Genomic DNA, 15,223 nt, shown 5'->3' on the forward strand with positions numbered 1-15,223 from the left:
TTACCTGGCAAACATTTTTGAATAAAGCCTACATACCAAAGATCATAATTAACAGTTTCTATTCACCCTGTTTTATCTGGATTTCCCAATCACTAAAGAGAATGTCCTTGTGAGATTCTTTGATCTTTGGCAATTCTGTTGTTTTTCCCTTTGAATTGTCCTACCATGTGATCAAGTTTGAAATCTTTTCATCTATTTCCTCAAAGTTGATTTTAGCATATGTGAATTGATTCACTAATGCATCAACTTCTTGGCACAATGGGCTAATCTCTATTGATTCCTTACAAAAGATTGATTGTTGCTTTAATAGAAATGAATTGATTTCTAAAGCTTCTTTGATGAATTCATCAATTTTTGGGTAGTCCTTCATTTGATCTAAAGTAAATTGCAGTTGTGCGATTTCAGCGTCTTTGGCATTTAATTATTCTTGGCTTTGAAGTCTTATGCTCTAGAAACTCTGCTGCATTTGTTCAAGTTGTGATTTAACCTTTTCCTGTGTATTCACCTTTTCTCTTGTGAGTTGATCTCCCATATGCTTTATTCTTTCCTCCTTTTCTTTGATCAAATTTCTCACTTCTTCTGCTTTGTCAATTGTTGCAGAAGCATAAGCTCTTGCAAACTGAGATAATTTGGTCAAATTTTCGGATGGATCTATAGGTGTATCTTTCCATACAACATCCATTGGCTCATTGCCTGGCAAGATAATAGAAACATGGTCAATCTTCTTCTTTTTCCTTTGTCTCTTCATGACTGCCCGATGTTTGGGACTATAGAAAATATCTAAAGGAGGAATTTCCTCCTATTTCAAAACAATCTCTAAAGAAGGAAAAGCAAGAATAAATTCAATATCTTCTGAAGTAGTGAGAGCTTTTTCTGAAGATTTCTCGGGAGTTTTTGGTGTTTGGAGCAAATTTTGTGTTTGACTCGTACCCCCTGCAGTTCATTGATTATCTGTTCAAACTGCCCCCATTCTTTTTGCATTTGCTCCTAATCAAGTCCCTTCTCGGTATTCTTTTTGTTGGAAAGTTCTCCTATGTATTTCTCCATAGCAGACTCCTTTGGTGATTCATGCATCTTTGGATGCTTTCTTTGCATCCTTCCCTCAGACATTAGTAGAAACTCTTTCTTCCTGAGATTCCTGCGGGATTATTTGAAGTAGATTTAAAGGCACATGCATTAACCTTTGGTTTTTGTACTCCTTAAATTCTACTAATTCAGTTGAATTCGGTCTTAGGGCAGTTAAACTCAGTACCTGTGAAAATTGTTTAGCTACTTCAAAAAGATCGTCAAAACGATCGTTCTCCTGAATAAACACCTTAAATTTAACAACAGAGGTAAAATCATACACGACCTTAATAGGGTCATACTGCCTTTCGTGAAACTCAACAAGATTTAAACTGTGAATGTGTTTGACTTCAACCTGTGCATGTCTGAAGTCGTTTAAACAATAAACACCACACATAAGTGGAAAATTGGGCCAAAGAGATTTTTTAGACTCTTTGAGAGACCTGGTTACACACTTGCTAACTATCCGGTACCCAATTTCTTTGGCTAATAATTTATCAGGGACATACAACGGAAGTACATGTGGTGGAGCGGTTCTTCCAAAAAGTATAATATATGTAAATATTTCCTCTCCAAACCATCTCGCATCAGGTTGAATATCGATCTTGGCTTCTTTAGATAACCTTGGGGTTTTCTTGTCAAAGACAACCTGATGAATATGGAGCATAACCCCCTAACAAATCTGATAGAAACGTTCATTGAAACAAGATTTCCAAAGAGCTTTATGATATACATGAATTGGTGTGGGATCCTAAGGAGTCCATTTCCATCCCATAATTAGAAAGGGAAAAATGAAACACATAGTGTCCATGATGTAGGCACACATATAAAATGGAGGAATGGTTCTTGTAGTGACAAAATGGTTCTTCCTATATTCTATGATATGGTGGGCTAAGTTATTTGACAAAATTGTGGCCCAATCCATTATTATAGAATTAGAAGCAACATCAATTAGTGGCACCCATTCAACTGAAAATTTGGTAGCATACACATATCCAAATAATCTACATAGCAATGCGGCAATGTATAAATAAGGAGCGGCAAGCGAGGCTATCAAATACATACTAGTTCTATCCATCTTGTGTTTGCTAGGATTTGACCTCCATTGCTTTATAACTTCATATGGTTCTTCATTTTCAGCCGCAAATTTCTCAACAAATGCTTTATCATAAAACTTGTGCGGCTGAGGTAAATGATACATTCTTTTGATATCCTCTAGTTTAAAAGAGTCGATGACCACTTGTATTGAGGTTACAAATTCTCTGTCTTCAATGTTCACATTTTGAATAACCCATTTCACCAAATCAGTGTAGGGTAATAATTTTCGCCTAGTTGCTACCTTATGCAAAACAAAGCATGTGACCTCAGGATAAGAAGCGTCTGAGGATTGAATATCATCTATCATCGCTTCCTTCTATATTTCCTTCTTGAATATATCATAAACATTCTCCAAGGAGCCGGCACCACACTCTGGTAGACAAGTTGTATCAAAAAATAAATGTGATGATTCCAGTACATCTTTAGTCGTGCACTGTGTAACCTTTCCCTTATTCATCTTGACCATCAAGCCGAGTAATCGAATCTCTGTTATAGTCTTGTCACCACAAAGAAGACGAGAATGATAGTGCAGAGGATGAAAAATAGAAATATAACGACATGCAAATATGAAAACCTTATTCAAATTAATGAAACTGAAAAACTTAAATGCACCTGTAATGGTGAGAAGACATCAAATTTTTTGAGCTGCGGAGTCATAAATATCCATAACCTGAAATGATATATGTGTAAGATTCAGATTAACTCACATTAATGTAGTCTATTGCTAATGATCTTTTCATAGCAGATCATTAAAACTTGTTAATGTACCATCCTTAATACGTGAAATGTAATTTAATGATGTGTCAGTGGGTTTAAATGCTATCGCAAATCGGATTTTAGCAATGTCACATAATAGTTTGATTTCCAATTTTGCGATTTGCGAGATTGCGATCTGACAGATGCAAATGTGTTTTAATATTATAATTAATTCGTTTGTTGGGTCCATTGTCATATCACAATATGTAAAAGAAGGTTTAACATGTTTTGTTGCTTTTTTGCGATGCAAAAAGTTTCACATGATTTGACCAGAAAGGAATATTCTTGTATTCTCCGCATATTGCAAATCGGTGATGTTTCAAATGGTAACGTTAAGTGTCGCACACAAGACTTTGAGAAATGCAAAATGTGATTTAACTTTAGATTGTGGTTCTTGGATTTTTTATTTGGATTTTTAATGATTTTAAATCAAATTATTTTCTAAAGGGTCCCCATTTATTATCTCAAGGAATTTACCAAATGGGGGGGTGGCTGTTGTGCAACACAACAATTAGCGATTCACTAGGAGAACGAGTTATCTCTTATAATTTTGAAGTTTCTAAAACTTTCAAAGTAAAGATAGTTCAAGAAATAGGAATTGCATGAAATTTTAGATAAGTAACATTTCTTTGAATAAAAACAAACTCACCTAATTATAATTCATTTAATATCCTCTTAAAGATGAAAATTCCTTTGTCTATATTAGTCTTTACCTAGTTTAAAAATAAAGTAGGGGGCTTTTGCAGATCATCTTTTTAATGTACTCATTTGTCACAGGTAGAGCCTCTGTTGCTAGCAAGCATCCATAGCCTCGACAGGGTTACCTTTTAACCAATAATGATTCAGTGTCCCATCAAGATAAGAGTGCAGTTTTTAGAGATAAATCCAAAATCATATACTTATTCTATTTTTTTTCTTTTTTAAACAGTTTATTTTTTGCAAAAAACTTGTTTTTATTACTCAAAAGTCATTGTCTTGGTTTGGTGGACAAATAATGACAATGCCATTCACTGGTTGTAATTTGACTGAACAAGGTCGCTCGTGATGAGACCCCTTGTCTTAAGATTAAAATAATCTCAAGCCATTACCCTATTTTGGTATGTAGTATTGGCAAGGTCAATCTATTATTTCCCTATGAACATGGTAAGCAGGCTCTTGATGAGACCTCTTATCTTTTAAGTTTTAGTATATTTTAGAATACACTCTAAAGAGAGAAAAGTTTACTAGATGGGGAGAACCATTGACTCCTTAAGAGTTTTGGATGACAATTATAGAGTTGAAGATGCTTATCTGCAAATAGACTTTACTTTGTTAAAGATACTTTTATTGACTGATAGTAGAACAAAAGTTTTTTTATAAAGTTGGAGGTTTCTCAAAGAATAAATAATTTTGGTGGAAAAGAAAATTTCAGAGATTCATGGAACTTGGCTAATTTTCAAATGTTATAATTGTTTCCTTAACAAACTCTACTTTTAAATGTGAAAAATAAAAATAGTTCCAAAAGATTTATTGTGAAGCCAAAAGTAAATATTATTCAACATTTATTTTCCTAGAAAGCATAAAAAAAAATGAAAGAAGATAAATGTGATAATGTTACAATTAGGAGAGGTTATCTCCTAAGAAAATAATTTCTTCAAGATAATCCTATTAACAGGAAGAGAATCTCTTCTTCCTGATAAATCTTTTAATATGAAGGTCGATGTGCCTACTTGTTCAACAATTTGAAATGGCCTGAGCCACAATTTTTGGAATTTGGTGTGTTTTCTTTTTTCCTCATGTGCTTTATCCCATTTCAAGACGAGATCTCCGATTTGAAATGACTTGGTGGAAACTAAACTTGCATCAAAAGAAGTTTTAACTAACTGTTGATGACGGACATGTGTGATCTTTTCTTTCTCTCTTTCCTCTTCTAATTTGAGAATTTGGTCTTGCCTTAATTGTAATGAAGAATAAGGAGTTTCTTCAATGAATTGCACTAGGTCCATAGAGGGAATAGCTAGATTTTATGGAATGACAGCTTCTTTCTGATAAACCAAATTAAATGGAGAAGTGCCTATTGAGGCCTTCTCACTGATTCTATCTACCCACAAAGCAAATGTCAAAGATTTGTGCCAATTCTTTGAGCTTTGGTCGACAGTCTGTTTAATGATTCTAATGAGATTTTTGTTAGTTTATTATGCTAACCTATTCCCTTGAGGATAGTAATTGGAAGAATACTTCAATTTAAAACCTCTTTCTTCTTCTTCTTCTTTTCCTTTTTTTTTTTTAAACACAGTCAATTACTTTTTATATATTGCAAAAAAGGGGGAAAGGAAGCTAGTTCCTTGTACAATCCGAGGAGGGTTGGATCAAAGTAGTGCACAACAGGGAGTGCGGTCCCCACAGCTACTTTAACAACCATGTTTCTTAAAAACTTCAAAAAATACAAAAACCCGCACTTAACATTGAAACAACAGACTAAACTAAAGAACCCACACTTAACTTTGGAAAAGGCGGGCAATAAAACAGAAAAACATGGGACTATAGTTCTGCTTTTCCACAAACTTGGCGCAAATATCAAAACTGGCCTTTAATAGACTCAATCTCCACCGTAGGTTTCCTCCGTCAAATCTGACGGACACCACCTAACGCCGATCAAATCAAACTGCACGTCTCTCCACTGCCGTCGATCCCCACACAGTAGATCCAACGGCGGGCATTGAAATCGGGTGCGAAAACCGTGCGGAGAATACCCGCCCGATAAATCGGTATTCACGCCACACCTGCTTGCTACGTGTCCAACGGTGAGTGGAATCGAGGGGTTCCCTCCAGAAACCACTTACCGCTTAATCTCCTCCCTATAAACCGCTCCTGCGAATTCCCGCCTTTTCGCTTTGACTAAGTCTCGTGCAAGTTAGCACCCGATGACCCTTGATCTCCCTCCATCGAGTTCCTCTGGATCCAATAGTTCCTGTGTGGGGATTCTTCCTCTGTCTCCTCATGCTTTCTTTGTGGCAAATCTTCAAAAAAAATTATGGTTTCTTGTCCTAATGTATTGGTCTTGGATGAGGGGAGACTTGCTGATGTTGAATGCCTTGTTGTCTTGGGTGGCCTAGGAGCTTGTGCAGGCGGCCATGGAGATCTGACTATTGCTTGCAATACCATTACTGTCCAGGCATTCGTGGGTGACATGACTAAAGCCGACCTCGCCCAGGAGAGGAGGACAATTGGAATCTTGTTTCATCATATAGTGTAGCATGTTGGGATTTTGAGAGTCGAGTGCTCTATGCAATGCTGATTACAGTTGAGAACCTCTGTTGACTTATATTCTCTACTTTCTTCATGTAATCTCCAACTTGAGTTGGTATTTTGATTCTTCTTTTATATTTTTCCCCCTGTAAAATTTCTTGTGAGATTTTTCGGATCTATATCCTCTTTCTCGATCATCATACTGGTTGTGGGATCATGGTATACTTTATTCATAAACTTCAATATTCTCTTTGACAATCCCAATTGGTCTGTCAATTGCTTTGTTGGCATGACTATCAACATCCTTATTTTGATTTCTCAGGACATGCTTTTTGGTTATTTTTCCCAGGGTTTCAAAGCTTTTTCTGATCCTTTGATAGATTTTGTTGATGGCTATGCTTTGAAGTTCCTTTTGGCATCCAAAGCTGCTATTATGATAGCCGAGTCCCCCATTATTATAGGGTCCTTGATTGCATTTTTGTTTAAAAGCCTTGTGCCTAGGAGAAGGTTGTATGCTTCAGCCCTGTTATTTGTCATTTCTCCAAGGCTCCATTCAAAGGTTATAATTTTTTCCCCATTTGGATCTAGAATGACTCCTCCTGCCCCTACTTTACCTGGATTATTTTTTGCAGCTCCATAAAAAAAAGAATGTGTCTCTTCTGCTCTTTTATCCATTCTGCCAATTCTTTATCATCCAGCCTTAATTTCCAATTCTTGTTTGTGTGAAATTCTTTATTTTTTGTTGTAACTGCTACTTTTGCTTTGTTTTCTAGCAATGCTTTGCTGTATCAGTCTTTCTCTTCTTATTGTAAGTCATTCTGGTCCATTTTTGAGATTCCATTTGTACTTATTATCTCTGCAACTTGGCTCCGAGTTTTTGCTAGGATCTTGCCTAGATTTGGTTTCTGATCTTTGAAAATGCATTTGTTTCGAGCTAATCAAATTTGCCAACACAGGATTGAAGGGAGGCATTTCCATATCCTGTTTATTGTTGCCTTTTTTTCTTTGCATATGGGTAGCTTTTATCCCAATTTTTATGAAGAGTTGTCAACTGAGTTTTTGGATTTATGTTTATTTCCAAAGGACTTCTTGCCTGTTTCCAACACTCTCTCGCCACCATACAGTTAATGAAGAGGTGTTGGATTGATTCTTCCTCCTTTTGACACATGACACATTTTGAGGGCCCTTGAATTCCTTTTTTTTTTTAAATTTTCAGAGGTAAGAATTTTACCTTTGAGAAGTGTCCATGTGAAGACTTTAATTTTGGGCAAACTCTCTGAATTCCAAGCTGCCTTCCAAAGGCTCCAGTCATTTTGATTGTGGAGTTTTTGGAGAAGGTTGTACCCCGATTTCACTGTGTAATCTCCTCCATTTGGATCCCAAAAAAAGTCATCCTGCTCTTCTATGTTGATGGGGGCGGCCCCTGCCAGATGGGCTTTTAAAATTTCCCACTTACTTTTTAGTCTTGGTGGTGTTGCCATCTTTTTCCATCTTACCCAGTTATTCTAATCCCAATCCGAGATAGAATAAAGAGTGTTAAAACTTTGCTCTTTCATCCATATCTGAAGTCCCTTTAAGTTTTGTTGTTGATTTAAGGGATTTTTCCCCATTATTCTATCCTCCCAGATAGAAAAATTTTTTGTCATTCCCTGGATTTTTGGATGTTTGATCTCTAATGAGAGGGATTATCCTTTTTACCAATTTCCAGATTTGGGTGCATGGCCTGTCTGGAATAGTTTCAATGAGCAGCTTTGTTCTATTATAGTTTAAGTATTTCATTATTAGTACTTTTGACCACCAGTGGCCATTCCCATTTATCATTCTCCAGATAACTTTTGTCCCTAGAGCAATGTTCATTAGTCCTGGCAAACGAATTGCTATACCTCCTTTTTCATTGGGAAGGGCAACTTGCTCCCATTTAACAAGGTTGAATTTTTTATTATCTTGTTTTCCTCCTTGCCAGAGAAAGCTTCTAATTATCAGTTCCATTTGCTTGTGGGCGCTTGCCAGAGCCATAACGATTGCATACTGATATATAGGCAAGGCCGAGAGAAGTGCTTTAATCAGTGTCACTCTTCCTACCAAGTTGAGCCACATCACTCCCCAATTGTGAATTTTTCCCTTCATTTTCTCTACTTGCTTGTTCCAGACTTCTGATTTTACCACTTCCTTTGCTAAAGGTAGCCCAATATAAGTGAAGTGGCTCCAATTTATTTGCAAAGTTGTTTCCAGGATTTGAGAGATACGCTGCATTGTTTTTGGTGGGGTGTTCCAACAGTATATTCTGCATTTGGAGTTGTTTAAGATTCCTCCTGAAGCTAGAAGAAATTCATCCAGGGCTTTTTTGAATCATTTTTCTATAATGTAGGATGCCCCGCCTATGAGAAGGGTATCATCTGCAAAGAGAATAGTTTATACCTTTGACTCCTCTCAATATTTGGATCCCTGTTATTTTTTTCTCTTTTCTCTGGTTTTCCAACATAGCATTCATCGATTCAGCCACGATGATGTACAAGAATGGAGAAAGCGGATAACCTTGCCTCAGCTCTTGAGTGTTTTGGAAAAATTTACTGGTCGACCATTGATTAAAGGGGCTATCCAAGGATTTGAAATACATGCCTAGATAATCTCTATGAAATTTGTTGAGAAGCCAAACCTTTTGAGGGCTGCTGCAAGAAAGTTATGATTAACTCTATCGAAAGCATTAGCCATATCTAACTTAACAATCATTCCTCTCTCTTTTCTTTGGATACTGATGTGGATAGCCTCCAGAACAATTATCACATTGTCTGTGATTTGTCTCTTGGGGACAAATCCTCCTTGGTTTTCTGAGATTATTTCCGGAAGTAATTTCTTCATTCTCTTTGCTAGAATTTTGGTAAGAATCTTATAAGACGATTTGCACTAGGAGATTGGCCTATATCTGTTAAAAGTTGTAGGATTGGGTTCTTTGGGAATGAGGACTAGGAAGGAGGATTTTGTATTTCCTCCAATCTTTTTTTTTGGAAAGCATTTTTGAGCATTCTCATTAGGTATTTTTTGATAATTTCCCAATGTTGTCTGTAAAAGGCTATTGTAAACCCATCTGGACCTGGTGCCTTATCAGGGTGGAGATTCCACACAACTTCTCTGACTTCTTCCTTAGTAATTTCTTTATCTAATTCCCTGTTTTGTTGGTCGCTTGTTTTTTTATATGCTGCAAAATTTCTTCATTAGCTGCCTGCTGGTCACTTGTTGAGAGGAGTTCTTTGAAGTGTTTATGTGTTGCATTCTTTACAGCTTCTGCTCCTTTTATTTCTTGACCATTTACTTGAATCTGTTCTATCTGATTTTTTGACCTCCTTATTTTCATTGTATTGTGGAAGAAGGTTGTATTTTTGTCTCCGGATTTTAGCCAGAGACATCTTGATTTCAGTCTGCTTTCCTCTTCTTGTTGCCTATTTTACTTATATATTTCCTTTTCTTGTATTTGGTCTTGCTTAATTTCTTCCTTTTTCTCTTTTTCCTTGCAAAGTTTATCCATCTTCTTTTGCAGTTCGACCTTCCTAGCTTTGTCTCAAAGATCATTTTCTCTTGCCCAGTTTTTTAAGTGCATCCTTAGGTTCTTTAGCTTAGTTTCCCAAACATACTGGGGAGATCTTGTGACACTTTTTTTCCAGCTATCCTTTATTTGTTTGCCAAAATCTTCCTTGTTGTCCCAAAATGGATTATATCTAAAGGGAAGGGGTGCTTGATTTTCCAACTTTCCCATTGTTAGCACCACTGGCTTGTGATCTAAAGCTGAGTTGTGAACAATTTTACTTTTCACAAGAGTGTAAGCAGCAACTATGCTTTCATGAATAAGAATTCTGTCCAACCTTTCTTTTATGTTGTTTTTTCCAATTATTTTGTTGTTCCAAGTGTATTTTCCATTGCTTGGCAAAATGTCTATTAATTTGTAATCTTCTATTATTCCTTCAAGAGCTTCTCTTGACGGATCATTCTAGAAGGTGTTATCTCAAAATCAGGCCCTGGAAGGCTGCAGACCAGGAAGACTTCAAGTAACTATTTCAAACCAATCTTTTAGCTAAGGCTTAGCCTCCTTAGCCTGAGAGGGCTCTCTCAAAGTATTAAAGATTTTGATTATGATCAAGATGACTAACTCTTGTGAAACAAATTGAAAATGGTGGAAACACAACTAACAAGTATCCATTGGGCTTATGGAGTCATATATAATTCAGTATTAACAGTAGGGTTGGCTTTGCATAAAAGTCAAGGCATTCAGATTTCAACATATGTAGAGCATACCAAACACATAGAAGGCAGTTTACGAGTATATGAAGGAAATTAGAACACTGTAAGGGATTTCTAAGTAATCAAATACTCATAACACTGTAGATAACATGAAAAGACAACAAAGAAACTCATACATTGAACTCTCTGTGATTCTTGAGAAGCATAAGCCAGTACTGTATTACCAAAAAAAACAGTCTTTACATAAGCCAAATATCAGAGCTTTGGTTTATAAATTTCCAACCCTTGATACATTTCTCTTCTTCCTATATATAGAATTCCTTTACAAGGCTGAGATTCCTCCTCCAACATGAGGGGAACTCGAGCTCTACTTCTTATGACACCTATTCAAATTTTAACTACCTATTAAATGCAACAAACTGTTAACAAACTTTTTAGAGATCTAAGTCAAATAGGAGTCTAACTCCATATCATGCTAATAATAGCCTTAATTACAATCATTCTCATGCTTTGAAAAACAATCCTTTTTAGTTTGGCTGTGGTGGATGCTTGAAGCTTCATACTGGTCCTCCATGTCATATCTCCTCCATTTCCCCTGAAAAGCAGGAAACTGTCCCTGTTTATCTGCCTTTGGTTTCCCTCAAAGATATTCGAATCCAATGAACCATGCCCTTCATCTTTGATTATACAAAATGTATCATAATGCCACATCCTTGATGTGTTGTCAACCTTTTCCATGTGTGAAGACAAAAGCTCCTCCAAGCTGTACATATCACGGACTGTAGTAAATGTGATCACTTTATAACAAAAGTTTGGAGTTGGGTTCGAATATATGTTTCCTCCACCTGTCTTGACCTTGTTGAAAGTTGATACCTTTAGATGACCCCTTGAAAATATTCCCTTTTCAAACATTTTCCCTCGGTCTTTCAAAATTTGTTGACTGAGTTTAAATTATGTAGCTTCAGCAGTTTCGTAGCGCGCTACGAAACTGATGTGCATTAGTCATCATCTTCAGCAGTTTCGTAGTGCGCTATGAAACTGCTGTGTAATTCCAAAAACACAGTTTCAACCCAAAATTTTGCTATTTCGAGCCTCTTGATATTTAAACATCCTTCTCAATTGCTCCAAAGCTTTTCAAAACTGAGTGGAAATGTATGATTCTTCAGGAAATATTATAACAAGAAAAACCATCAAAATTTGAAACATAACCTTACTTGACTGTGACTCCCTTGAGGAAATTTCTTCTGCTGGCTTAACTGTATCTTTAAGTCTTCAACTTGTTTCTTCATGACTCTGATCCCAGCTCTCAGGTTTGTATTGACCTTTCTGATGAATTGTGCTTCCTTTATTGCAGGTACAGTCCAGCTATGGAATTGAACATTACAATCAACCACCTCGGGTATTTGAAATGTTTTTTCCTCCCATCGAGCTTGCATTTGGTTAAAATAAGCTTCTTTAATTGCAAATTTCCTGGAGGCTTTCTTCAGTCTAGCAATTTCAAAGTTTGCCAATTCCAACCTTCTTTTCAACTCTTCCACACTATCTTCTTCTTGAAGGGTAACTGTTTTGCCTTTATCTTTTCCTTCATGAGGTTGTGTCACCTCCCTTGTTTCATCTATTCTTGGCAGTACCTCCTGTATCTGTTTAAACTTCCTCGTTATGGGTCTTCTGGGCTTAAAGACAAATTGATCAACCTGATCATCAAACTTGAGTTTTTTCGAGGCTTTGACTCTCTTAGTCTTTTCTTTTCCTGACTCTACCAAGTCTGCTTGGACCAGGGGAGACTCCTCAATATCGATGGCTTGCAGTAAATCATTCAAGTCTCCCTTTGAAACAGGGCTCTCTTCAATAATCACTTATTTGCCCTTTTCTTTGGCTACCTGGCTCCTAGTCCTTCTTCTTTGGACTCCTTCACCTGTGCTTGATTCATGTGCACTTTCTTTAATCTGAGTTTTCCCTTTAAGGGATTACTGTGGTGTATCTTCGATAGTCAGTGGCTTGGTGGATTCCCTTACTTGTTTCCTAGCCTTCAACTTTGTAAACCTCATGGATCTTGTTTATGTCTGATGACCAGTTGTTGTTGGAAGATCTTTTGCAGCTTGAGGACTAAGACCGGTCTCGTTTTTGAAACCATACATGAATATGAATGTGGGCCAGTCCCTACCTACTCTCTGGAGTTCATGCAGAATGATCAGCTTAATTAAACCATGGTGAAACAATGAGGTCTCACAGGCTTCTTTCCTTAGCTGCACCTTATCACACATTTTACTTAAGCTACGGAATAAGTAAAAAGGTAGGTCAATGGATATCTTTCCTGTGAAATGTAGCAGAAGCTTGAAATGATATGAATACACCTTGTTATATCGGCCTTCACAGGTAAGGTACCTCTGTATACAGGTAAGCAGATTGGTATATGAGTCTTTGACATAATTTCTTGGCACAGACTTGTTTAAACCTGAGTCACTATATTCTGGCTTCAGAAACTCTTTGCAGGGAGTCATATTAAATTTGAAATTCTTAAACCAAGTTTCTTGTCCCCTTGGAATCTCAGTAACTATGGATATTACCTCTGGTGAGACTTGCAATTCGAGCATCCCAACCTTTGAATTCAGCCCTGTGAAATTCAAAGCAAATTCCTTGGTGATTTGTGCATGACCTCCCTGTAGTTTCCTACAAAAATTCCAACATCCAACCTGCTTGAATGCATGCTCAACTTCTTTGTGTTTCATGATAATGTCTACACCTTCAGGTTCGTTTCTCAAACATCTGCCTGATCTGTGGTCTTTTCTTTCTGCCGATCCCTCCATGAAGGTTTGAAACACTGTTGTTGTTCAAACTTTAATCCCTGCCTTGCTTGAATGACAGCCTCGCTTGATAACTGTCTCGCTTGATAACATGCATTCAAATTGAAAACTTGCAGACTTGTTCCTCATGCAACGAATACAATCATCATTAAGACTGTGAATACCTGGCTTTTCTTGGAACTTGCAATTCGTGTGTACCAATGTACCTAGCGGCTGTAATGATGGAGATAAGTGGTTGGACATGATATGTGGAGTGTATAAGCTGACAATGAATGATGCAACCATAACTAAACTTGACAGATTTGACAGTTGGGAAAGATTCACTGCGGATTGCACGAATCTCCAATTTCGTAGCGCAGTCAGTGTAAAATTTGAATTATGCGCTACGAAATCACTTAAGACATGTTGCGCTGCGAAACTGCTAAAAAGGATTTATGCGCTGTGAAAACACTTCAAAATGACTATGCGCTACGAAATCACCTAAAGAGCTTTGTGGCACATAGTAACCTTTGAACAAAACTGACACATGGTTATGAGGCCCATGATGAATGAGAATGCATAGTTGACTCAAGACTCCTAAGACTCAGACTCTAAGGCAAACAAAAATCAAACTTAGAATAGCACCGACCTTTACCATCAAACTAATGTGAGAAATTTTGGCATTAGAATTCTTAAGTGATAAGTGGCTCCATAATACTAGTGATTACCCCATTACTATTGTAGTTATACCCCTTATTAATATTGTTGTGCCCCTATTGCCCCCATATTGTTATTACTATGCCCCATAGAATCCCTCTATTGTTATTTTGTGGCTTTATATTATTATTGTTAGGTCGGCTGGATTATATTGTGACTCCTTAGACTCCTATATATAGAAAGGAGGTTTTGTCATTTGAATCATCCAAGAATTGTTCATTTATGTAATGTAAAGGAGGTTTCCCCCTTGAAGAGGCTGAATTCTAAGGCGTTGATCTATCTTTTCTATCTTTTCTTGAGCTGGTTTCATAACATTTGGTATCAGAGCTTTGGATTCTAGGGTTTCGCTGCTCCAAACAGGTCATCGTGGCATTTTCGCTATAACTTTTTTTTGAGACGTTTCAGAAGTCGCAAAAAAAACCTATTTGAGAAGAAATCACACTAAACCTCGGGTCCAAATTGCAGAGCTTTTCGCGCTATATTTGCAGAGATATGATCTGAGGAAGTTGGTCTTTTTGCAGACTCCTGAATTACATTCCAAACAGGTGACCTGGGGAAAATCGTCATAACTTTCTTTCTAAGGATCGGATTGAAATTTCGTAAGAAGGTACAGAAAGAGGACGGACTGTAGTTTCTTGTATGAATCTTTCAGATCCAAAGGTCGAAACAGTGACTCGTGGCACGTCGTACAAGTTCGCTCTACTGAACTAGTCTATAATCAAGTCACGGTGGGAGATTTCGCATAACTCTTCATTGGAGAATCCAATTTGGGTCAGACTTGTGGCATTGGAAAGAGGACACAAAGGGCTACTGCAGGTCACAAATTCAGAACTAGATGATTGGAAAGTACAGAGATACATCAGAGGCAATATCGAGCTCCTACAAAGTGAAAAAAGGTGTGTAGATTTTCTTAAATTTTTTCTTAAGCTTGGTTTGAAAATTTATTTTGATGGAATTCAAGGGGCATAATGGAGCATTATTATCGGTAACTGATGCCCCGAGGAAAGAAAATGAAAACACCTAGTAAGGAACCTAAAAGCTCTAGCATGACTCATGAAGAAGAAGAAGAAATGCTACATGATATATCAAAATTACAAGAACAAGTGCAACAAATGTCACGCTCACAAAAGTTAACAGAAGCTAAGATAAATGGCGTGGAAGCTAAGATGAATGGAATGGAAGCTAAGATGGACAATTTGAAGATAGACTTGAACACAAATTTGAAGACAGGGATGGCAGATTTGAAGACAGATTTGACAAATTTTCTACAAGAAATACTTACTAATGGTGAAAAGGTAGTAAAGGAAACTCATGATGAGAACAAAAGAAATGTTAATCATGAT

Source organism: Pinus tabuliformis, chromosome 9 (assembly GCF_031772625.1).
Source record: "Pinus tabuliformis cultivar Carrire ecotype Pingquan chromosome 9, CPIR1, whole genome shotgun sequence".
NCBI lineage: Eukaryota > Viridiplantae > Streptophyta > Pinopsida > Pinales > Pinaceae > Pinus > Pinus tabuliformis.